Source organism: Oncorhynchus masou, chromosome 22 (assembly GCF_036934945.1).
Source record: "Oncorhynchus masou masou isolate Uvic2021 chromosome 22, UVic_Omas_1.1, whole genome shotgun sequence".
Lineage (NCBI taxonomy): Eukaryota > Metazoa > Chordata > Actinopteri > Salmoniformes > Salmonidae > Oncorhynchus > Oncorhynchus masou.
Genome location: NC_088233.1, coordinates 3,707,420 through 3,732,553, shown reverse-complemented (window position 1 = coordinate 3,732,553; position 25,134 = coordinate 3,707,420).

Sequence of the window (25,134 nt, the reverse complement as noted above, 5' to 3'; positions counted from 1 at the left end):
GGACCAGTTTCTTTGTTGACCTCTAAGCACAGAACAGCTGAGGTTCCATTAATAACTCTACATGAAGCAGATCGGAGGACCAGTTTCTTTGTTGACCTCTAAGCACAGAACAGCTGAGGTTCCATTAATAACTCTACATGAAGCAGATCGGAGGACCAGTTTCTTTGTTGACCTCTAAGCACAGAACAGCTGAGGTTCCATTAATAACTCTACATGACGCAGATCGGAGGACCAGTTTCTTTGTTGACCTCTAAGCACAGAACAGCTGAGGTTCCATTAATAACTCTACATGACGCAGATCGGAGGACCAGTTTCTTTGTTGACCTCTAAGCACAGAACAGCTGAGGTTCCATTAATAACTCTACATGACGCAGATCGGAGGACCAGTTTCTTTGTTGACCTCTAAGCACAGAACAGCTGAGGTTCCATTAATAACTCTACATGAAGCAGATCGGAGGACCAGTTTCTTTGTTGACCTCTAAGCACAGAACAGCTGAGGTTCCATTAATAACTCTACATGACGCAGATCGGAGGACCAGTTTCTTTGTTGACCTCTAAGCACAGAACAGCTGAGGTTCCATTAATAACTCTACATGACGCAGATCGGAGGACCAGTTTCTTTGTTGACCTCTAAGCACAGAACAGCTGAGGTTCCATTAATAACTCTACATGACGCAGATCGGAGGACCAGTTTCTTTGTTGACCTCTAAGCACAGAACAGCTGAGGTTCCATTAATAACTCTACATGACGCAGATCGGAGGACCAGTTTCTTTGTTGACCTCTAAGCACAGAACAGCTGAGGTTCCATTAATAACTCTACATGACGCAGATCGGAGGACCAGTTTCTTTGTTGACCTCTAAGCACAGAACAGCTGAGGTTCCATTAATAACTCTACATGACAGCAGATCGGAGGACCAGTTTCTTTGTTGACCTCTAAGCACAGAACAGCTGAGGTTCCATTAATAACTCTACATGACGCAGATCGGAGGACCAGTTTCTTTGTTGACCTCTAAGCACAGAACAGCTGAGGTTCCATTAATAACTCTACATGACGCAGATCGGAGGACCAGTTTCTTTGTTGACCTCTAAGCACAGAACAGCTGAGGTTCCATTAATAACTCTACATGACGCAGATCGGAGGACCAGTTTCTTTGTTGACCTCTAAGCACAGAACAGCTGAGGTTCCATTAATAACTCTACATGACGCAGATCGGAGGACCAGTTTCTTTGTTGACCTCTAAGCACAGAACAGCTGAGGTTCCATTAATAACTCTACATGACGCAGATCGGAGGACCAGTTTCTTTGTTGACCTCTAAGCACAGAACAGCTGAGGTTCCATTAATAACTCTACATGACGCAGATCGGAGGACCAGTTTCTTTGTTGACCTCTAAGCACAGAACAGCTGAGGTTCCATTAATAACTCTACATGACGCAGATCGGAGGACCAGTTTCTTTGTTGACCTCTAAGCACAGAACAGCTGAGGTTCCATTAATAACTCTACATGACGCAGATCGGAGGACCAGTTTCTTTGTTGACCTCTAAGCACAGAACAGCTGAGGTTCCATTAATAACTCTACATGAAGCAGATCGGAGGACCAGTTTCTTTGTTGACCTCTAAGCACAGAACAGCTGAGGTTCCATTAATAACTCTACATGACGCAGATCGGAGGACCAGTTTCTTTGTTGACCTCTAAGCACAGAACAGCTGAGGTTCCATTAATAACTCTACATGACGCAGATCGGAGGACCAGTTTCTTTGTTGACCTCTAAGCACAGAACAGCTGAGGTTCCATTAATAACTCTACATGAAGCAGATCGGAGGACCAGTTTCTTTGTTGACCTCTAAGCACAGAACTCTACATGAAGCAGATCGGAGGACCAGCTGAGGTTCCATTAATAACTCTACATGACGCAGATCGGAGGACCAGTTTCTTTGTTGACCTCTAAGCACAGAACAGCTGAGGTTCCATTAATAACTCTACATGACGCAGATCGGAGGACCAGTTTCTTTGTTGACCTCTAAGCACAGAACAGCTGAGGTTCCATTAATAACTCTACATGAAGCAGATCGGAGGACCAGTTTCTTTGTTGACCTCTAAGCACAGAACAGCTGAGGTTCCATTAATAACTCTACATGAAGCAGATCAGATCGGAGGACCAGTTTCTTTGTTGACCTCTAAGCACAGAACAGCTGAGGTTCCATTAATAACTCTACATGAAGCAGATCGGAGGACCAGTTTCTTTGTTGACCTCTAAGCACAGAACAGCTGAGGTTCCATTAATAACTCTACATGACGCAGATCGGAGGACCAGTTTCTTTGTTGACCTCTAAGCACAGAACAGCTGAGGTTCCATTAATAACTCTACATGACGCAGATCGGAGGACCAGTTTCTTTGTTGACCTCTAAGCACAGAACAGCTGAGGTTCCATTAATAACTCTAAGCACAGAACATGTTCCATTAATAACTCTAAGCAGATCGGAGGACCAGTTTCTTTGTTGACCTCTAAGCACAGAACAGCTGAGGTTCCATTAATAACTCTACATGACGCAGATCGGAGGACCAGTTTCTTTGTTGACCTCTAAGCACAGAACAGCTGAGGTTCCATTAATAACTCTACATGACGCAGATCGGAGGACCAGTTTCTTTGTTGACCTCTAAGCACAGAACAGCTGAGGTTCCATTAATAACTCTACATGAAGCAGATCGGAGGACCAGTTTCTTTGTTCCATTAATAACTCTACATGAAGCAGATCGGAGGACCAGTTTCTTTGTTGACCTCTAAGCACAGAACAGCTGAGGTTCCATTAATAACTCTACATGACGCAGATCGGAGGACCAGTTTCTTTGTTGACCTCTAAGCACAGAACAGCTGAGGTTCCATTAATAACTCTACATGACGCAGATCGGAGGACCAGTTTCTTTGTTGACCTCTAAGCACAGAACAGCTGAGGTTCCATTAATAACTCTACATGACGCAGATCGGAGGACCAGTTTCTTTGTTGACCTCTAAGCACAGAACAGCTGAGGTTCCATTAATAACTCTACATGAAGCAGATCGGAGGACCAGTTTCTTTGTTGACCTCTAAGCACAGAACAGCTGAGGTTCCATTAATAACTCTACATGACGCAGATCGGAGGACCAGTTTCTTTGTTGACCTCTAAGCACAGAACAGCTGAGGTTCCATTAATAACTCTACATGAAGCAGATCGGAGGACCAGTTTCTTTGTTGACCTCTAAGCACAGAACAGCTGAGGTTCCATTAATAACTCTACATGAAGCAGATCGGAGGACCAGTTTCTTTGTTGATCGCACAGAACAGCTGAGGTTCCATTAATAAGTTACATGACGCAGATCGGAGGACCAGTTTCTTTGTTGACCTCTAAGCACAGAACAGCTGAGGTTCCATTAATAACTCTACATGAAGCAGATCGGAGGACCAGTTTCTTTGTTGACCTCTAAGCACAGAACAGCTGAGGTTCCATTAATAACTCTACATGAAGCAGATCGGAGGACCAGTTTCTTTGTTGACCTCTAAGCACAGAACAGCTGAGGTTCCATTAATAACTCTACATGAAGCAGATCGGAGGACCAGTTTCTTTGTTGACCTCTAAGCACAGAACAGCTGAGGTTCCATTAATAACTCTACATGAACGCAGATCGGAGGACCAGTTTCTTTGTTGACCTCTAAGCACAGAACAGCTGAGGTTCCATTAATAACTCTACATGAAGCAGATCGGAGGACCAGTTTCTTTGTTGACCTCTAAGCACAGAACAGCTGAGGTTCCATTAATAACTCTACATGAAGCAGATCGGAGGACCAGTTTCTTTGTTGACCTCTAAGCACAGAACAGCTGAGGTTCCATTAATGACCTCTAAGCACAGAACATGAAGCAGATCGGAGGACCAGTTTCTTTGTTGACCTCTAAGCACAGAACAGCTGAGGTTCCATTAATAACTCTACATGAAGCAGATCGGAGGACCAGTTTCTTTGTTGACCTCTAAGCACAGAACAGCTGAGGTTCCATTAATAACTCTACATGAAGCAGATCGGAGGACCAGTTTCTTTGTTGACCTCTAAGCACAGAACAGCTGAGGTTCCATTAATAACTCTACATGACGCAGATCGGAGGACCAGTTTCTTTGTTGACCTCTAAGCACAGAACAGCTGAGGTTCCATTAATAACTCTACATGAAGCAGATCGGAGGACCAGTTTCTTTGTTGACCTCTAAGCACAGAACAGCTGAGGTTCCATTAATAACTCTACATGAAGCAGATCGGAGGACCAGTTTCTTTGTTGACCTCTAAGCACAGAACAGCTGAGGTTCCATTAATAACTCTACATGACGCAGATCGGAGGACCAGTTTCTTTGTTGACCTCTAAGCACAGAACAGCTGAGGTTCCATTAATAACTCTACATGACGCAGATCGGAGGACCAGTTTCTTTGTTGACCTCTAAGCACAGAACAGCTGAGGTTCCATTAATAACTCTACATGAAGCAGATCGGAGGACCAGTTTCTTTGTTGACCTCTAAGCACAGAACAGCTGAGGTTCCATTAATAACTCTACATGACGCAGATCGGAGGACCAGTTTCTTTGTTGACCTCTAAGCACAGAACAGCTGAGTTTCTTTGGTTCCATTAATAACTCTACATGACGCAGATCGGAGGACCAGTTTCTTTGTTGACCTCTAAGCACAGAACAGCTGAGGTTCCATTAATAACTCTACATGAAGCAGATCGGAGGACCAGTTTCTTTGTTGACCTCTAAGCACAGAACAGCTGAGGTTCCATTAATAACTCTACATGACGCAGATCGGAGGACCAGTTTCTTTGTTGACCATCAGATCGGAGGACCAGTTTCTTTGTTGACCTCTAAGCACAGAACAGCTGAGGTTCCATTAATAACTCTACATGACGCAGATCGGAGGACCAGTTTCTTTGTTGACCTCTAAGCACAGAACAGCTGAGGTTCCATTAATAACTCTACATGACGCAGATCGGAGGACCAGTTTCTTTGTTGACCTCTAAGCACAGAACAGCTGAGGTTCCATTAATAACTCTACATGAAGCAGATCGGAGGACCAGTTTCTTTGTTGACCTCTAAGCACAGAACAGCTGAGGTTCCATTAATAACTCTACATGAAGCAGATCGGAGGACCAGTTTCTTTGTTGACCTCTAAGCACAGAACAGCTGAGGTTCCATTAATAACTCTACATGACGCAGATCGGAGGACCAGTTTCTTTGTTGACCTCTAAGCACAGAACAGCTGAGGTTCCATTAATAACTCTACATGACGCAGATCGGAGGACCAGTTTCTTTGTTGACCTCTAAGCACAGAACAGCTGAGGTTCCATTAATAACTCTACATGACGCAGATCGGAGGACCAGTTTCTTTGTTGACCTCTAAGCACAGAACAGCTGAGGTTCCATTAATAACTCTACATGACATGAAGCAGATCGGAGGACCAGTTTCTTTGTTGACCTCTAAGCACAGAACAGCTGAGGTTCCATTAATAACTCTACATGACGCAGATCGGAGGACCAGTTTCTTTGTTGACCTCTAAGCACAGAACAGCTGAGGTTCCATTAATAACTCTACATGACGCAGATCGGAGGACCAGTTTCTTTGTTGACCTCTAAGCACAGAACAGCTGAGGTTCCATTAATAACTCTACATGAAGCAGATCGGAGGACCAGTTTCTTTGTTGACCTCTAAGCACAGAACAGCTGAGGTTCCATTAATAACTCTACATGACGCAGATCGGAGGACCAGTTTCTTTGTTGACCTCTAAGCACAGAACAGCTGAGGTTCCATTAATAACTCTACATGAACGCAGATCGGAGATCGGAGGACCAGTTTCTTTGTTGACCTCTAAGCACAGAACAGCTGAGTTTCTTTGTTGACCTCTAAGCACAGAACAGCTGAGGTTCCATTAATAACTCTACATGACGCAGATCGGAGGACCAGTTTCTTTGTTGACCTCTAAGCACAGAACAGCTGAGGTTCCATTAATAACTCTACATGACGCAGATCGGAGGACCAGTTTCTTTGTTGACCTCTAAGCACAGAACAGCTGAGGTTCCATTAATAACTCTACATGACGCAGATCGGAGGACCAGTTTCTTTGTTGACCTCTAAGCACAGAACAGCTGAGGTTCCATTAATAACTCTACATGACGCAGATCGGAGGACCAGTTTCTTTGTTGACCTCTAAGCACAGAACAGCTGAGGTTCCATTAATAACTCTACATGACGCAGATCGGAGGACCAGTTTCTTTGTTGACCTCTAAGCACAGAACAGCTGAGGTTCCATTAATAACTCTACATGAAGCAGATCGGAGGACCAGTTTCTTTGTTGACCTCTAAGCACAGAACAGCTGAGGTTCCATTAATAACTCTACATGAAGCAGATCGGAGGACCAGTTTCTTTGTTGACCTCTAAGCACAGAACAGCTGAGGTTCCATTAATAACTCTACATGACGCAGATCGGAGGACCAGTTTCTTTGTTGACCTCTAAGCACAGAACAGCTGAGGTTCCATTAATAACTCTACATGACGCAGATCGGAGGACCAGTTTCTTTGTTGACCTCTAAGCACAGAACAGCTGAGGTTCCATTAATAACTCTACATGAGCAGATCGGAGGATCGGAGGACCAGTTTCTTTGTTGACCTCTAAGCACAGAACAGCTGAGGTTCCATTAATAACTCTACATGACGCAGATCGGAGGACCAGTTTCTTTGTTGACCTCTAAGCACAGAACAGCTGAGGTTCCATTAATAACTCTACATGAAGCAGATCGGAGGACCAGTTTCTTTGTTGACCTCTAAGCACAGAACAGCTGAGGTTCCATTAATAACTCTACATGACGCAGATCGGAGGACCAGTTTCTTTGTTGACCTCTAAGCACAGAACAGCTGAGGTTCCATTAATAACTCTACATGACGCAGATCGGAGGACCAGTTTCTTTGTTGACCTCTAAGCACAGAACAGCTGAGGTTCCATTAATAACTCTACACCTCTAAGCACAGAACAGATCGGAGGACCAGTTTCTTTGTTGACCTCTAAGCACAGAACAGCTGAGGTTCCATTAATAACTCTACATGACGCAGATCGGAGGACCAGTTTCTTTGTTGACCTCTAAGCACAGAACAGCTGAGGTTCCATTAATAACTCTACATGACGCAGATCGGAGGACCAGTTTCTTTGTTGACCTCTAAGCACAGAACAGCTGAGGTTCCATTAATAACTCTACATGAAGCAGATCGGAGGACCAGTTTCTTTGTTGACCTCTAAGCACAGAACAGCTGAGGTTCCATTAATAACTCTACATGACGCAGATCGGAGGACCAGTTTCTTTGTTGACCTCTAAGCACAGAACAGCTGAGGTTCCATTAATAACTCTACATGAAGCAGATCGGAGGACCAGTTTCTTTGTTGACCTCTAAGCACAGAACAGCTGAGGTTCCATTAATAACTCTACATGACGCAGATCGGAGGACCAGTTTCTTTGTTGACCTCTAAGCACAGAACAGCTGAGGTTCCATTAATAACTCTACATGACGCAGATCGGAGGACCAGTTTCTTTGTTGACCTCTAAGCACAGAACAGCTGAGGTTCCATTAATAACTCTACATGACGCAGATCGGAGGACCAGTTTCTTTGTTGACCTCTAAGCACAGAACAGCTGAGGTTCCATTAATAACTCTACATGAAGCAGATCGGAGGACCAGTTTCTTTGTTGACCTCTAAGCACAGAACAGCTGAGGTTCCATTAATAACTCTACATGAAGCAGATCGGAGGACCAGTTTCTTTGTTGACCTCTAAGCACAGAACAGCTGAGGTTCCATTAATAACTCTACATGAAGCAGATCGGAGGACCAGTTTCTTTGTTGACCTCTTTGTTGACCTCTAAGCACAGAACAGCTGAGGTTCCATTAATAACTCTACATGACGCAGATCGGAGGACCAGTTTCTTTGTTGACCTCTAAGCACAGAACAGCTGAGGTTCCATTAATAACTCTACATGACGCAGATCGGAGGACCAGTTTCTTTGTTGACCTCTAAGCACAGAACAGCTGAGGTTCCATTAATAACTCTACATGAAGCAGATCGGAGGACCAGTTTCTTTGTTGACCTCTAAGCACAGAACAGCTGAGGTTCCATTAATAACTCTACATGAAGCAGATCGGAGGACCAGTTTCTTTGTTGACCTCTAAGCACAGAACAGCTGAGGTTCCATTAATAACTCTACATGAAGCAGATCGGAGGACCAGTTTCTTTGTTGACCTCTAAGCACAGAACAGCTGAGGTTCCATTAATAATACATAATCGGAGGACCAGTTTCTTTGTTGACCTCTAAGCACAGAACAGCTGAGGTTCCATTAATAACTCTACAGCAGATCGGAGGACCAGTTTCTTTGTTGACCTCTAAGCACAGAACAGCTGAGGTTCCATTAATAACTCTACATGACGCAGATCGGAGGACCAGTTTCTTTGTTGACCTCTAAGCACAGAACAGCTGAGGTTCCATTAATAACTCTACATGACGCAGATCGGAGGACCAGTTTCTTTGTTGACCTCTAAGCACAGAACAGCTGAGGTTCCATTAATAACTCTACATGAAGCAGATCGGAGGACCAGTTTCTTTGTTGACCTCTAAGCACAGAACAGCTGAGGTTCCATTAATAACTCTACATGACGCAGATCGGAGGACCAGTTTCTTTGTTGACCTCTAAGCACAGAACAGCTGAGGTTCCATTAATAACTCTACATGAACGCAGATCGGAGGACCAGTTTCTTTGTTGACCTCTAAGCACAGAACAGCTGAGGTTCCATTAATAACTCTACATGACGCAGATCGGAGGACCAGTTTCTTTGTTGACCTCTAAGCACAGAACAGCTGAGGTTCCATTAATGAAGCAGATCGGAGGACCAACTCTAAGCACAGAACAGCTGATGCAGATCGGAGGACCAGTTTCTTTGTTGACCTCTAAGCACAGAACAGCTGAGGTTCCATTAATAACTCTACATGACGCAGATCGGAGGACCAGTTTCTTTGTTGACCTCTAAGCACAGAACAGCTGAGGTTCCATTAATAACTCTACATGAAGCAGATCGGAGGACCAGTTTCTTTGTTGACCTCTAAGCACAGAACAGCTGAGGTTCCATTAATAACTCTACATGATGATCGGAGGACCAGATCGGAGGACCAGTTTCTTTGTTGACCTCTAAGCACAGAACAGCTGAGGTTCCATTAATAACTCTACATGACGCAGATCGGAGGACCAGTTTCTTTGTTGACCTCTAAGCACAGAACAGCTGAGGTTCCATTAATAACTCTACATGAAGCAGATCGGAGGACCAGTTTCTTTGTTGACCTCTAAGCACAGAACAGCTGAGGTTCCATTAATAACTCTACATGAAGCAGATCGGAGGACCAGTTTCTTTGTTGACCTCTAAGCACAGAACAGCTGAGGTTCCATTAATAACTCTACATGACGCAGATCGGAGGACCAGTTTCTTTGTTGACCTCTAAGCACAGAACAGCTGAGGTTCCATTAATAACTCTACATGAAGCAGATCGGAGGACCAGTTTCTTTGTTGACCTCTAAGCACAGAACAGCTGAGGTTCCATTAATAACTCTACATGACGCAGATCGGAGGACCAGTTTCTTTGTTGACCTCTAAGCACAGAACAGCTGAGGTTCCATTAATAACTCTACATGAAGCAGATCGGAGGACCAGTTTCTTTGTTGACCTCTAAGCACAGAACAGCTGAGGTTCCATTAATTCCATGACGCAGATCGGAGGACCAGTTTCTTTGTTGACCTCTAAGCACAGAACAGCTGAGGTTCCTAACTCTACATGACGCAGATCGGAGGACCAGTTTCTTTGTTGACCTCTAAGCACAGAACAGCTGAGGTTCCATTAATAACTCTACATGAAGCAGATCGGAGGACCAGTTTCTTTGTTGACCTCTAAGCACAGAACAGCTGAGGTTCCATTAATAACTCTACATGACGCAGATCGGAGGACCAGTTTCTTTGTTGACCTCTAAGCACAGAACAGCTGAGGTTCCATTAATAACTCTACATGAAGCAGATCGGAGGACCAGTTTCTTTGTTGACCTCTAAGCACAGAACAGCTGAGGTTCCATTAATAACTCTACATTAATAACTCTACATGACGCAGATCGGAGGACCAGTTTCTTTGTTGACCTCTAAGCACAGAACAGCTGAGGTTCCATTAATAACTCTACATGACGCAGATCGGAGGACCAGTTTCTTTGTTGACCTCTAAGCACAGAACAGCTGAGGTTCCATTAATAACTCTACATGACGCAGATCGGAGGACCAGTTTCTTTGTTGACCTCTAAGCACAGAACAGCTGAGGTTCCATTAATAACTCTACATGAAGCAGATCGGAGGACCAGTTTCTTTGTTGACCTCTAAGCACAGAACAGCTGAGGTTCCATTAATAACTCTACATGAAGCAGATCGGAGGACCAGTTTCTTTGTTGACCTCTAAGCACAGAACAGCTGAGGTTCCATTAATAACTCTACATGACGCAGATCGGAGGACCAGTTTCTTTGTTGACCTCTAAGCACAGAACAGCTGAGGTTCCATTAATAACTCTACATGACGCAGATCGGAGGACCAGTTTCTTTGTTGACCTCTAAGCACAGAACAGCTGAGGTTCCATTAATAACTCTACATGACGCAGATCGGAGGACCAGTTTCTTTGTTGACCTCTAAGCACAGAACAGCTGAGGTTCCATTAATAACTCTACATGACGCAGATCGGAGGACCAGTTTCTTTGTTGACCTCTAAGCACAGAACAGCTGAGGTTCCATTAATAACTCTACATGACGCAGATCGGAGGACCAGTTTCTTTGTTGACCTCTAAGCACAGAACAGCTGAGGTTCCATTAATAACTCTACATGAAGCAGATCGGAGGACCAGTTTCTTTGTTGACCTCTAAGCACAGAACAGCTGAGGTTCCATTAATAACTCTACACGAAGCAGATCGGAGGACCAGTTTCTTTGTTGACCTCTAAGCACAGAACAGCTGAGGTTCCATTAATAACTCAGCTGAGGTTCCATTAATACCTCTACATGACGCAGATCGGAGGACCAGTTTCTTTGTTGACCTCTAAGCACAGAACAGCTGAGGTTCCATTAATAACTCTACATGACGCAGATCGGAGGACCAGTTTCTTTGTTGACCTCTAAGCACAGAACAGCTGAGGTTCCATTAATAACTCTACATGACGCAGATCGGAGGACCAGTTTCTTTGTTGACCTCTAAGCACAGAACAGCTGAGGTTCCATTAATAACTCTACATGACGCAGATCGGAGGACCAGTTTCTTTGTTGACCTCTAAGCACAGAACAGCTGAGGTTCCATTAATAACTCTACATGAAGCAGATCGGAGGACCAGTTTCTTTGTTGACCTCTAAGCACAGAACAGCTGAGGTTCCATTAATAACTCTACATGAAGCAGATCGGAGGACCAGTTTCTTTGTTGACCTCTAAGCACAGAACAGCTGAGGTTCCATTAATAACTCTACATGAAGCAGATCGGAGGACCAGTTTCTTTGTTGACCTCTAAGCACAGAACAGCTGAGGTTCCATTAATAACTCTACATGAAGCAGATCGGAGGACCAGTTTCTTTGTTGACCTCTAAGCACAGAACAGCTGAGGTTCCATTAATAACTCTACATGAAGCAGATCGGAGGACCAGTTTCTTTGTTGACCTCTAAGCACAGAACAGCTGAGGTTCCATTAATAACTCTACATGAAGCAGATCGGAGGACCAGTTTCTTTGTTGACCTCTAAGCACAGAACAGCTGAGGTTCCATTAATAACTCAGATCGGAGGACCACATAAGAGAACAGCAGATCGGAGGACCAGTTTCTTTGTTGACCTCTAAGCACAGAACAGCTGAGGTTCCATTAATAACTCTACATGAAGCAGATCGGAGGACCAGTTTCTTTGTTGACCTCTAAGCACAGAACAGCTGAGGTTCCATTAATAACTCTACATGACGCAGATCGGAGGACCAGTTTCTTTGTTGACCTCTAAGCACAGAACAGCTGAGGTTCCATTAATAACTCTACATGAAGCAGATCGAGGACCAGTTTCTTTGTTGACAGCTGAGGACCAGTTTCTTTGTTGACCTCTAAGCACAGAACAGCTGAGGTTCCATTAATAACTCTACATGAAGCAGATCGGAGGACCAGTTTCTTTGTTGACCTCTAAGCACAGAACAGCTGAGGTTCCATTAATAACTCTACATGACGCAGATCGGAGGACCAGTTTCTTTGTTGACCTCTAAGCACAGAACAGCTGAGGTTCCATTAATAACTCTACATGACGCAGATCGGAGGACCAGTTTCTTTGTTGACCTCTAAGCACAGAACAGCTGAGGTTCCATTAATAACTCTACATGACGCAGATCGGAGGACCAGTTTCTTTGTTGACCTCTAAGCACAGAACAGCTGAGGTTCCATTAATAACTCTACATGAAGCAGATCGGAGGACCAGTTTCTTTGTTGACCTCTAAGCACAGAACAGCTGAGGTTCCATTAATAACTCTACATGAGCAGATCGGAGGACCAGTTTCTTTGTTGACCTCTAAGCACAGAACAGCTGAGGTTCCATTAATAACTCTACATGAAGCAGATCGGAGGACCAGTTTCTTTGTTGACCTCTAAGCACAGAACAGCTGAGGTTCCATTAATAACTCTACATGACGCAGATCGGAGGACCAGTTTCTTTGTTGACCTCTAAGCACAGAACAGCTGAGGTTCCATTAATAACTCTACATGACGCAGATCGGAGGACCAGTTTCTTTGTTGACCTCTAAGCACAGAACAGCTGAGGTTCCATTAATAACTCTACATGAAGCAGATCGGAGGACCAGTTTCTTTGTTGACCTCTAAGCACAGAACAGCTGAGGTTCCATTAATAACTCTACATGACGCAGATCGGAGGACCAGTTTCTTTGTTGACCTCTAAGCACAGAACAGCTGAGGTTCCATTAATAACTCTACATGAAGCAGATCGGAGGACCAGTTTCTTTGTTGACCTCTAAGCACAGAACAGCTGAGGTTCCATTAATAACTCTACATGACGCAGATCGGAGGACCAGTTTCTTTGTTGACCTCTAAGCACAGAACAGCTGAGGTTCCATTAATAACTCTACATGCAGATCGGAGGACCAGTTTCTTTGTTGACCTCTAAGCACAGAACCTGAGGTTTTCTTTCGGAGGACCAGTTTCTTTGTTGACCTCTAAGCACAGAACAGCTGAGGTTCCATTAATAACTCTACATGACGCAGATCGGAGGACCAGTTTCTTTGTTGACCTCTAAGCACAGAACAGCTGAGGTTCCATTAATAACTCTACATGACGCAGATCGGAGGACCAGTTTCTTTGTTGACCTCTAAGCACAGAACAGCTGAGGTTCCATTAATAACTCTACATGACGCAGATCGGAGGACCAGTTTCTTTGTTGACCTCTAAGCACAGAACAGCTGAGGTTCCATTAATAACTCTACATGAAGCAGATCGGAGGACCAGTTTCTTTGTTGACCTCTAAGCACAGAACAGCTGAGGTTCCATTAATAACTCTACATGAAGCAGATCGGAGGACCAGTTTCTTTGTTGACCTCTAAGCACAGAACAGCTGAGGTTCCATTAATAACTCTACATGAAGCAGATCGGAGGACCAGTTTCTTTGTTGACCTCTAAGCACAGAACAGCTGAGGTTCCATTAATAACTCTACATGACGCAGATCGGAGGACCAGTTTCTTTGTTGACCTCTAAGCACAGAACAGCTGAGGTTCCATTAATAACTCTACATGACGCAGATCGGAGGACCAGTTTCTTTGTTGACCTCTAAGCACAGAACAGCTGAGGTTCCATTAATAACTCTACATGAAGCAGATCGGAGGACCAGTTTCTTTGTTAAGCACAGACCTCTAAGCACAGAACAGCTGAGGTTCCATTAATAACTCTACATGACGCAGATCGGAGGACCAGTTTCTTTGTTGACCTCTAAGCACAGAACAGCTGAGGTTCCATTAATAACTCTACATGACGCAGATCGGAGGACCAGTTTCTTTGTTGACCTCTAAGCACAGAACAGCTGAGGTTCCATTAATAACTCTACATGACGCAGATCGGAGGACCAGTTTCTTTGTTGACCTCTAAGCACAGAACAGCTGAGGTTCCATTAATAACTCTACATGAAGCAGATCGGAGGACCAGTTTCTTTGTTGACCTCTAAGCACAGAACAGCTGAGGTTCCATTAATAACTCTACATGACGCAGATCGGAGGACCAGTTTCTTTGTTGACCTCTAAGCACAGAACAGCTGAGGTTCCATTAATAACTCTACATGACGCAGATCGGAGGACCAGTTTCTTTGTTGACCTCTAAGCACAGAACAGCTGAGGTTCCATTAATAACTCTACATGAAGCAGATCGGAGGACCAGTTTCTTTGTTGACCTCTAAGCACAGAACAGCTGAGGTTCCATTAATAACTCTACATGACGCAGATCGGAGGACCAGTTTCTTTGTTGACCTCTAAGCACAGAACAGCTGAGGTTCCATTAATAACTCTACATGACGCAGATCGGAGGACCAGTTTCTTTGTTGACCTCTAAGCACAGAACAGCTGAGGTTCCATTAATAACTCTACATGACGCAGATCGGAGGACCAGTTTCTTTGTTGACCTCTAAGCACAGAACAGCTGAGGTTCCATTAATAACTCTACATGACGCAGATCGGAGGACCAGTTTCTTTGTTGACCTCTAAGCACAGAACAGCTGAGGTTCCATTAATAACTCTACATGACGCAGATCGGAGGACCAGTTTCTTTGTTGACCTCTAAGCACAGAACAGCTGAGGTTCCATTAATAACTCTAAGCACATGACGCAGATCGGAGGACCAGTTTCTTTGTTGACCTCTAAGCACAGAACAGCTGAGGTTCCATTAATAACTCTACATGACGCAGATCGGAGGACCAGTTTCTTTGTTGACCTCTAAGCACAGAACAGCTGAGGTTCCATTAATAACTCTACATGAAGCAGATCGGAGGACCAGTTTCTTTGTTGACCTCTAAGCACAGAACAGCTGAGGTTCCATTAATAACTCTACATGACGCAGATCGGAGGACCAGTTTCTTTGTTGACCTCTAAGCACAGAACAGCTGAGGTTCCATTAATAACTCTACATGACGCAGATCGGAGGACCAGTTTCTTTGTTGACCTCTAAGCACAGAACAGCTGAGGTTCCATTAATAACTCTACATGACGCAGATCGGAGGACCAGTTTCTTTGTTGACCTCTAAGCACAGAACAGCTGAGGTTCCATTAATAACTCTACATGACGCAGATCGGAGGACCAGTTTCTTTGTTGACCTCTAAGCACAGAACAGCTGAGGTTCCATTAATAACTCTACATGACGCAGATCGGAGGACCAGTTTCTTTGTTGACCTCTAAGCACAGAACAGCTGAGGTTCCATTAATAACTCTACATGACGCAGATCGGAGGACCAGTTTCTTTGTTGACCTCTAAGCACAGAACAGCTGAGGTTCCATTAATAACTCTACATGACGCAGATCGGAGGACCAGTTTCTTTGTTGACCTCTAAGCACAGAACAGCTGAGGTTCCATTAATAACTCTACATGAAGCAGATCGGAGGACCAGTTTCTTTGTTGACCTCTAAGCACAGAACAGCTGAGGTTCCATTAATAACTCTACATGACGCAGATCGGAGGACCAGTTTCTTTGTTGACCTCTAAGCACAGAACAGCTGAGGTTCCATTAATAACTCTACATGAAGCAGATCGGAGGACCAGTTTCTTTGTTGACCTCTAAGCACAGAACAGCTGAGGTTCCATTAATAACTCTACATGAAGCAGATCGGAGGACCAGTTTCTTTGTTGACCTCTAAGCACAGAACAGCTGAGGTTCCATTAATAACTCTACATGACGCAGATCGGAGGACCAGTTTCTTTGTTGACCTCTAAGCACAGAACAGCTGAGGTTCCATTAATAACTCTACATGAAGCAGATCGGAGGACCAGTTTCTTTGTTGACCTCTAAGCACAGAACAGCTGAGGTTCCATTAATAACTAAGCACAGAACAGCTACATGACGCAGATCGGAGGACCAGTTTCTTTGTTGACCTCTAAGCACAGAACAGCTGAGGTTCCATTAATAACTCTACATGACAGCAGATCGGAGGACCAGTTTCTTTGTTGACCTCTAAGCACAGAACAGCTGAGGTTCCATTAATAACTCTACATGACGCAGATCGGAGGACCAGTTTCTTTGTTGACCTCTAAGCACAGAACAGCTGAGGTTCCATTAATAACTCTACATGACGCAGATCGGAGGACCAGTTTCTTTGTTGACCTCTAAGCACAGAACAGCTGAGGTTCCATTAATAACTCTACATGACGCAGATCGGAGGACCAGTTTCTTTGTTGACCTCTAAGCACAGAACAGCTGAGGTTCCATTAATAACTCTACATGACGCAGATCGGAGGACCAGTTTCTTTGTTGACCTCTAAGCACAGAACAGCTGAGGTTCCATTAATAACTCTACATGACGCAGATCGGAGGACCAGTTTCTTTGTTGACCTCTAAGCACAGAACAGCTGAGGTTCCATTAATAACTCTACATGACGCAGATCGGAGGACCAGTTTCTTTGTTGACCTCTAAGCACAGAACAGCTGAGGTTCCATTAATAACTCTACATGACGCAGATCGGAGGACCAGTTTCTTTGTTGACCTCTAAGCACAGAACAGCTGAGGTTCCATTAATAACTCTACATGACGCAGATCGGAGGACCAGTTTCTTTGTTGACCTCTAAGCACAGAACAGCTGAGGTTCCATTAATAACTCTACATGACGCAGATCGGAGGACCAGTTTCTTTGTTGACCTCTAAGCACAGAACAGCTGAGGTTCCATTAATAACTCTACATGACGCAGATCGGAGGACCAGTTTCTTTGTTGACCTCTAAGCACAGAACAGCTGAGGTTCCATTAATAACTCTACATGACGCAGATCGGAGGACCAGTTTCTTTGTTGACCTCTAAGCACAGAACAGCTGAGGTTCCATTAATAACTCTACATGACGCAGATCGGAGGACCAGTTTCTTTGTTGACCTCTAAGCACAGAACAGCTGAGGTTCCATTAATAACTCTACACGAACGCAGATCGGAGGACCAGTTTCTTTGTTGACCTCTAAGCACAGAACAGCTGAGGTTCCATTAATAACTCTACATGAAGCAGATCGGAGGACCAGTTTCTTTGTTGACCTCTAAGCACAGAACAGCTGAGGTTCCATTAATAACTCTACATGACGCAGATCGGAGGACCAGTTTCTTTGTTGACCTCTAAGCACAGAACAGCTGAGGTTCCATTAATAACTCTACATGACGCAGATCGGAGGACCAGTTTCTTTGTTGACCTCTAAGCACAGAACAGCTGAGGTTCCATTAATAACTCTACATGAAGCAGATCGGAGGACCAGTTTCTTTGTTGACCTCTAAGCACAGAACAGCTGAGGTTCCATTAATAACTCTACATGACGCAGATCGGAGGACCAGTTTCTTTGTTGACCTCTAAGCACAGAACAGCTGAGGTTCCATTAATAACTCTACATGAACGCAGATCGGAGGACCAGTTTCTTTGTTGACCTCTAAGCACAGAACAGCTGAGGTTCCATTAATAACTCTACATGACGCAGATCGGAGGACCAGTTTCTTTGTTGACCTCTAAGCACAGAACAGCTGAGGTTCCATTAATAACTCTACATGACGCAGATCGGAGGACCAGTTTCTTTGTTGACCTCTAAGCACAGAACAGCTGAGGTTCCATTAATAACTCTACATGAAGCAGATCGGAGGACCAGTTTCTTTGTTGACCTCTAAGCACAGAACAGCTGAGGTTCCATTAATAACTCTACATGAAGCAGATCGGAGGACCAGTTTCTTTGTTGACCTCTAAGCACAGAACAGCTGAGGTTCCATTAATAACTCTACATGACGCAGATCGGAGGACCAGTTTCTTTGTTGACCTCTAAGCACAGAACAGCCGGATGTGCCTCACTCCCTCGGAAATCGATGGGGAAAAATATTATTTCTGTTTTAATTCAGCTATGTTCAATTCTATTCTTCTTACTACAAAATCATATAAAATAATGCCACAGAAATTATAAGCAAATCCTGTCTGCTAAACGAACTAGTGTAGCCCACAGCCATATGGAATAGGCAGATTGGGGCCGAACGAAGGGAAAACTCAGAATATGCAATTCTGTTCTTCTGAAATAAACTACATTTTCTTCATAACATATTTCTTTAGACCTGTCTAAAATAAATAATGGATTTATTGTGAAGGTGTAGGCCATATGGTTAGGCATGGGTTTATTTGTGAAGGCTATGTTACATGGGTTTATTGTGAAGGTGTAGGCTATATTACATGGATTTATTGTGAAGGTGTAGGCTATATTACATGGATTTATTGTGAAGGTGTAGGCTATGTTACATGGATTTATTGTGAAGGTGTAGGCTATGTTACATGGATTTGTTGTGAATGTGTAGGCTATGTAACATGGATTTATTGTGAAGGTGTAGGCTATGTTACATGGGTTTATTGTGAAGGTGTAGGCTATGTTACATGGATTTATTGTGAAGGTGTAGGCTATGTTACATGGATTTATTGTGAAGGTGTAGGCTATGTTACATGGGTTTATTGTGAAGGTGTAGGCTATGTTACATGGATTTGTTGTGAAGGTGTAGGCTATGTAACATGGATTTATTGTGAAGGTGTGAATGGATTTATTGTGAAGGTGTAGGCTATGTAACATGGATTTATTGTGAAGGTGTAGGCTATGTTACATGGATTTATTGTGAAGGTGTAGGCTATGTTACATGGATTTATTGTGAAGGTGTAGGCTATGTTACATGGGTTTATTGTGAAGGTGTAGGCTATGTTACATGGGTTTATGTTACATTATTGTGAAGGTGTAGGCTATGTTACATGGGTTTATTGTGAAGGTGTAGGCTATGTTACATGGATTTATTGTGAAGGTGTAGGCTATGTTACATGGATTTATTGTGAAGGTGTAGGCTATGTTACATGGGTTTATTGTGAAGGTGTAGGCTATGTTACATGGGTTTATTGTGAAGGTGTAGGCTATGTTACATGGGTTTATTGTGAAGGTGTAGGCTATGTTACATGGGTTTATTGTGAAGGTGTAGGCTATGTTACATGGATTTATTGTGAAGATGTAGACTATGTTACATGGGTTTGTTGTGAAGGTGTAGGCTATGTTACATGGATGTATTGTGAAGGTGTAGGCTATGTTACATGGATTTGTTGTGATGGTGTAGGCTATGTTACATGGGTTTATTGTGAAGGTGTAGGCTATGTTACATGGGTTTATTGTGAAGGTGTAGGCTATGTTACATGGGTTTGTTGTGAAGGTGTAGGCTATGTTACATGGATTTGTTGTGAAGGTGTAGGCTATGTTACATGGATGTATTGTGAAGGTGTAGGCTATGTTACATGGATTTGTTGTGATGGTGTAGGCTATGTTACATGGGTTTATTGTGAAGGTGTAGGCTATGTTACATGGGTTTGTTGTGAAGGTGTAGGCTATGTTACATGGGTTTATTGTGAAGGTGTAGGCTATGTTACATGGGTTAATTGTGAAGGTGTAGGCTATGTTACATGGATTTGTTGTGAAGGTGTAGGCTATGTAACATGGATTTCTTAGTGTTTTTAGGTCCGTGTCTGTGGCTAGGCGTGGAAGCCGGGAGATGTTCACTACCGGGAGACAGGCAGTTATTTGCATGACAATCACCGTCTGGCAAAATGTCATGGCCGCAACAGCTGTAGTTGTGTTAGTTTCCTAGGCTGGATGTGGCTGGCTGACAGCATGGTATCACTCTGTCATGTCTGAGCTCTTTCTGACAAAGGACCAACTCACACTCATTCTTATCAGGGTGGAATGGACTGTTTGGGGTTGACTCCTATTCAGGGTGGGATAGACTACATGGGATTGATCACCCAACCAGGGCTCAGGCCCAAGACTCAAATCAACTAACCAGGGCTCAGGCTCAAGACTAAAACCAACCAACCAGGGCTCAGGCCCAAGACTAAAACCAACTAACCAGGGCTCAGGCCCAAGACTAAAACCAACCAACCAGGGCTCAGGCCCAAGACTAAAACCAACCAACCAGGGCTCAGGCCCAAGACTAAAACCAACCAACCAGGGCTCAGGCCCAAGACTAAAACCAACCAACCAGGGCTCAGGCCCAAGACTAAAACCAGGCCCAAGACTAAAACCGACCAACCAGGGCTCAGGCCCAAGACTAAAACCGACCAACCAGGGCTCAGGCCCAAGACTAAAACCAACCAACCAGGGCTCAGGCTCAAGACTAAAACCAACCAACCAGGGCTCAAGCTCAAGACTAATGCTCTGTCTTTATTTGTGTTTGGTATCTTGACGTCCCCATTTATTCGTTAACCATTATTTTACCAGGTATATTAGCAGAAAACATGACTATCTCTCGTACTCTAAGGACCTGGGGCAGAGGAGAAGAATGTGCCTGTCTGAAAGCAACAAAAAATAAATGTAGCTCGCTATGTTAATTTCTTTATTAAGTATCTCATGCTAGAAAAGGTTGGAGACCCTTGCCTTAGGGAGTGTCTAGTATAGCATAATTCAGTGAGCTGGGTTGCTAGGGAGTGTCTGTTTTATGGCAATTTAAAGGAATGCAGTGAGTTCAGCATAGAGAATGGCTACTCAGGGATATTCAAGGTAACTATCAGACCTGTGTGTACAACAGTCTACTATTAGGCTACATTGTAGCACAGTGTGTATAACAGTCTACTATTAGGCTAGGCTACATTGTACATTGTCTACTATTAGGCTACAGTAGCACAGTGTGTAACAGTCTACTATTAGGCTACATTGTAGCACAGTGTATAACAGTCTACTATTAGGCTACATTGTAGCACAGTGTGTATCAGTCTACTATTAGGCTACATTGTAGCACAGTGTGTATAGGCTACTATTAGGCTTGTAGCACAGTGTGTAACAGTCTACTATTAGGCTACATTGTAGCACAGTGTGTATCAGTCTACTATTAGGCTACATTGTAGTCAGTCTACTATTAGGCTACATTGTAGCACAGTGTATCAGTCTACTATTAGGCTACATTGTAGCACAGTGTGTAACAGTCTACTATTAGGCTACATTGTAGCACAGTGTGTATCAGTCTACTATTAGGCTACATTGTAGCACAGTGTGTATCAGTCTACTATTAGGCTACATTGTAGCACAGTGTGTAACAGTCTACTATTAGGCTACATTGTAGCACAGTGTGTATCAGTCTACTATTAGGCTACATTGTAGCACAGTGTGTAACAGTCTACTATTAGGCTACATTGTAGCACAGTGTGTAACAGTCTACTATTAGGCTACATTGTAGCACAGTGTGTAACAGTCTACTATTAGGCTACATTGTGTGTAACAGTCTACTATTAGGCTACATTGTAGCACAGTGTGTATCAGTCTACTATTAGGCTACATTGTAGCACAGTGTGTAACAGTCTACTATTAGGCTACATTGTAGCACAGTGTGTAACAGTCCACTATTAGGCTACATTGTAGCACAGTGTGTAACAGTCCACTATTATTGACTATGACCTGTAAAACAGTGTCAGTGATAACACCAGGGTGTGTCCCTAACACATTCCTGGGCTACAGATAACATGAAACTGTCCAGTGCTCTAGACATCAGATAACCTGAAACTCTCTCAGAGCTCAAGACATCAGATAACATCAAGCAGCACAGAAAAGTCCAACTCTGTGAGGCTGAAACATTAGTTGGCTGCTCTCTCATTCCCTCTGTGGTGCATTCTTTAGTTAGACCCATAAATGGCTGTAGTCGTGGCAACAGAGCAAAGTAAACAACCAAACAGTCATGTGAGAGCAGTGAGTCACCACCGGGGTATTCCACTGAAGGAGGAGGAGGAGGAGGGAAATGATTAAAAACATTTAGCTAAAACATTCAGTGTTTTCCATTCATCCATTCCGTGCCACTGGCAGTTCTTGCTTAGTTTTGCGATTTGACTGGAGTAGACTGTTCACTGAAGTCTTACCTATATAGGAGACAGTGCTGAAGTGTAGTAGTGTAGCAGTATAGTGGTGTGGTAGTATAGTAGTGTATTGTAGTAGTATAGTGGTGTAGTAGTATAGTAGTGCCGTAGTATAGCAGTATAGCAGTATAGTGGTGTGGTAGTATATTAGTGCATTGTAGTATAGTAGTGTCGTAGTATAGTAGTATAGTAGTGTAGCAGTATAGTGGTGTGGTAGTATAGTAGTGTATTGTAGTAGCATAGTAGTGTCGTAGTATAGTAGTATAGTAGTGTAGCAGTATAGTGGTGTGATAGTATAGTAGTGTATTGTAGTAGTATAGCAGCTTAGTAATATAGTATTGTGGTAGTATAGTATTGCAGTATATGTGTGTGGTAGTATATAATTTTAGTAATATAGAGGCATAGTAGTGCACTATTGTAGTAGTATAGTAGTATATTATTGTAGTAGTATAGTCGTGTAGTGGTATAGTAGTGTAGTAATATAGTAGTGCAGTAGTATAGTGTTGTAGTGGTGTAGTAATATAGTAGTGTGCTATTGTAGTAATATATTAGCGTAGTATGGCAGTGTACTAGTATAGTAGTGTAGTGGTGTAGTAGTAAGGTAGTGTAGTGGTATAGTAGTATAGTGGTATAGTAGTATAGCGGTGTAGTAGTTTAGTAGTGTAGTGGTGTAGTAGTATATTATTGTAGTAGTATAGTAGTGTAGTGGTATAGTAGTATAGCGGTGTAGTAGTATAGCAGTGTACGATTGTAGTAACATAGTAGTATAGCAGTGTACGATTGTAGTAACATAGTAGTATAGCAGTGTACGATTGTAGTAACATAGTAGTATAGTAGTGTACGATTGTAGTAACATAGTAGTGTGGCTGTATAGTAGTGTAGTAGTATAGTAGTGTACAATTGTAGTAATATAGTAGTGTAGTAATATAGTAGTGTACTAGTATGGTAGTGTAGTGGTGTAGCAGTATATTAATGTAGTAATATAGTAGTGTAGTGGTATAGTGGTGTGGTGGTATAGTAGTGTAGTATAGCAGTATATTAGGGTAGTAGTGTCGTGGTATAGTGGTGTGGTGGTATAGTAGTGTAGTATAGCAGTATATTAGGGTAGTAGTATAGTAGTGTAGTAATATAGTAGTGTAGTGGTATAGTGGTGTGGTGGTATAGTAGTGTAGTATAGCAGTATATTAGGGTAGTAGTGTCGTGCTATAGTGGTGTGGTGGTATAGTAGTGTAGTATAGCAGTATATTAGGGTAGTAGTATAGTAGTGTAGTAATATAGTAGTGTAGTGGTATAGTAGTGTAGTGGTATAGTGGTGTGGTGGTATAGTAGTGTAGTATAGCAGTATATTAGGGTAGTAGTGTAGTGGTATAGTGGTGTGGTGGTATAGTAGTGTAGTATAGCAGTATATTAGGGTAGTAGTGTAGTCATATAGTATTATGGCAATATTGTAGTATGGTGGAGCGGTGGTTTAGTAGTATAGTAGTGTATTATTGTAGTAGTATAGTAGTGTAGTAATATAGTAGCGTAGTAGTATAGTAGTGAAGTAATATAGTAGTTTGGTAGTATATTCTTGTAGTGGTGTAGTAGTATATCAATGTAGTAATATAGTAGAGTAGTGGTATAGTAGTGTAGTGGTATAGTAGTTTAGTAGTATAGTAGTGTAGTAATATAGTAGTATAGTCTTGTGGTAGTATAGTGGTGTAGTAATATAGTAGTTTGGTAGTATATTATTGTGGTGTAGTAGTATATCAATGTAGTAGTATAGTAGTGTAGCAGTATATTATTGTAGTAGTGTAGTAATATAGTAGCGTAGTAGTATAGTAGTGTAGTAATATAGTAGTTTGGTAGTATATTCTTGTAGTGGTGTAGTAGTATATCAATGTAGTAGTACAGTAGAGTAGTGGTATAGTAGTGCAGTGGTATAGTAGTGTAGTAGTATAGTAGTATAGTAGTGTGGTAGTATAGTAGTGTGGTGGTATAGTAGGGTAGTAATATAGTAGTGTGCTATTGTAGGAGTATATTGTAGTAATATAGTAGTGTAGTAGTATATTACTGTATATTACTGTAGTAAGATAGTGGTATAGTAGTGTGGTAATATAGTAGTACAATACAATAGTGTAGTGGTATAGTAGTGTAGTAATATAGTAGTGTACTAGTATATTAGTGTAGTAATATAGTGGTGTGCTATTGTAGTGGTATAGTAGTGTAGTAATATAGTAGTGTTGTAATATAGTAATATAGTAGTTTGGTAGTATAGTATTGTAGTAATATAGTAGTGTAGTGGTATAGTAGTGTAGTAGTATAGTAGTGTGTTATTGTTGTAATATCGTAGTGTTGTGTCGTGTTGTATAGTAGTGTAGTGTAGTAATACTGTCGTGTACTAGTATAGTAGTGTAGTGGTGTGGTAGTATAGTAGTGTAGCGGTATAGTAGTGTAGTATAGCTGCGTAGTAGTACTGTGGTAATATATTGGGGTCGTGGTTAGTAGTATAGTAGTGTACTATTGCACTAGTATAGTAGTGTGGTAGTATATTATTGTAGCCATATAGTAGTATAGTAGTGTCGTGGTATAATAGTGTAGTAATATAGTAGTGTACTATTGTAGTAGTATGGTAGTGTAGTAATATAGTAGTGTGCTATTGTAGTAGTATGGTAGTGTAGTAATATAGTAGTGTACTATTGTAGTAGTATGGTAGTGTAGTAATATAGTAGTGTGCTATTGTAGTAGTATGGTAGTGTAGTAATATAGTAGTGTAATATTGTAGTAGTATGGTAGTGTAGTAATATAGTAGTGTACTATTGTAGTAGTATGGTAGTGTAGTAATATAGTAGTGTACTATTGTAGTAGTATGGTAGTGTAGTAATATAGTAGTGTGCTATTGTAGTAGTATGGTAGTGTAGTAATATAGTAGTGTGC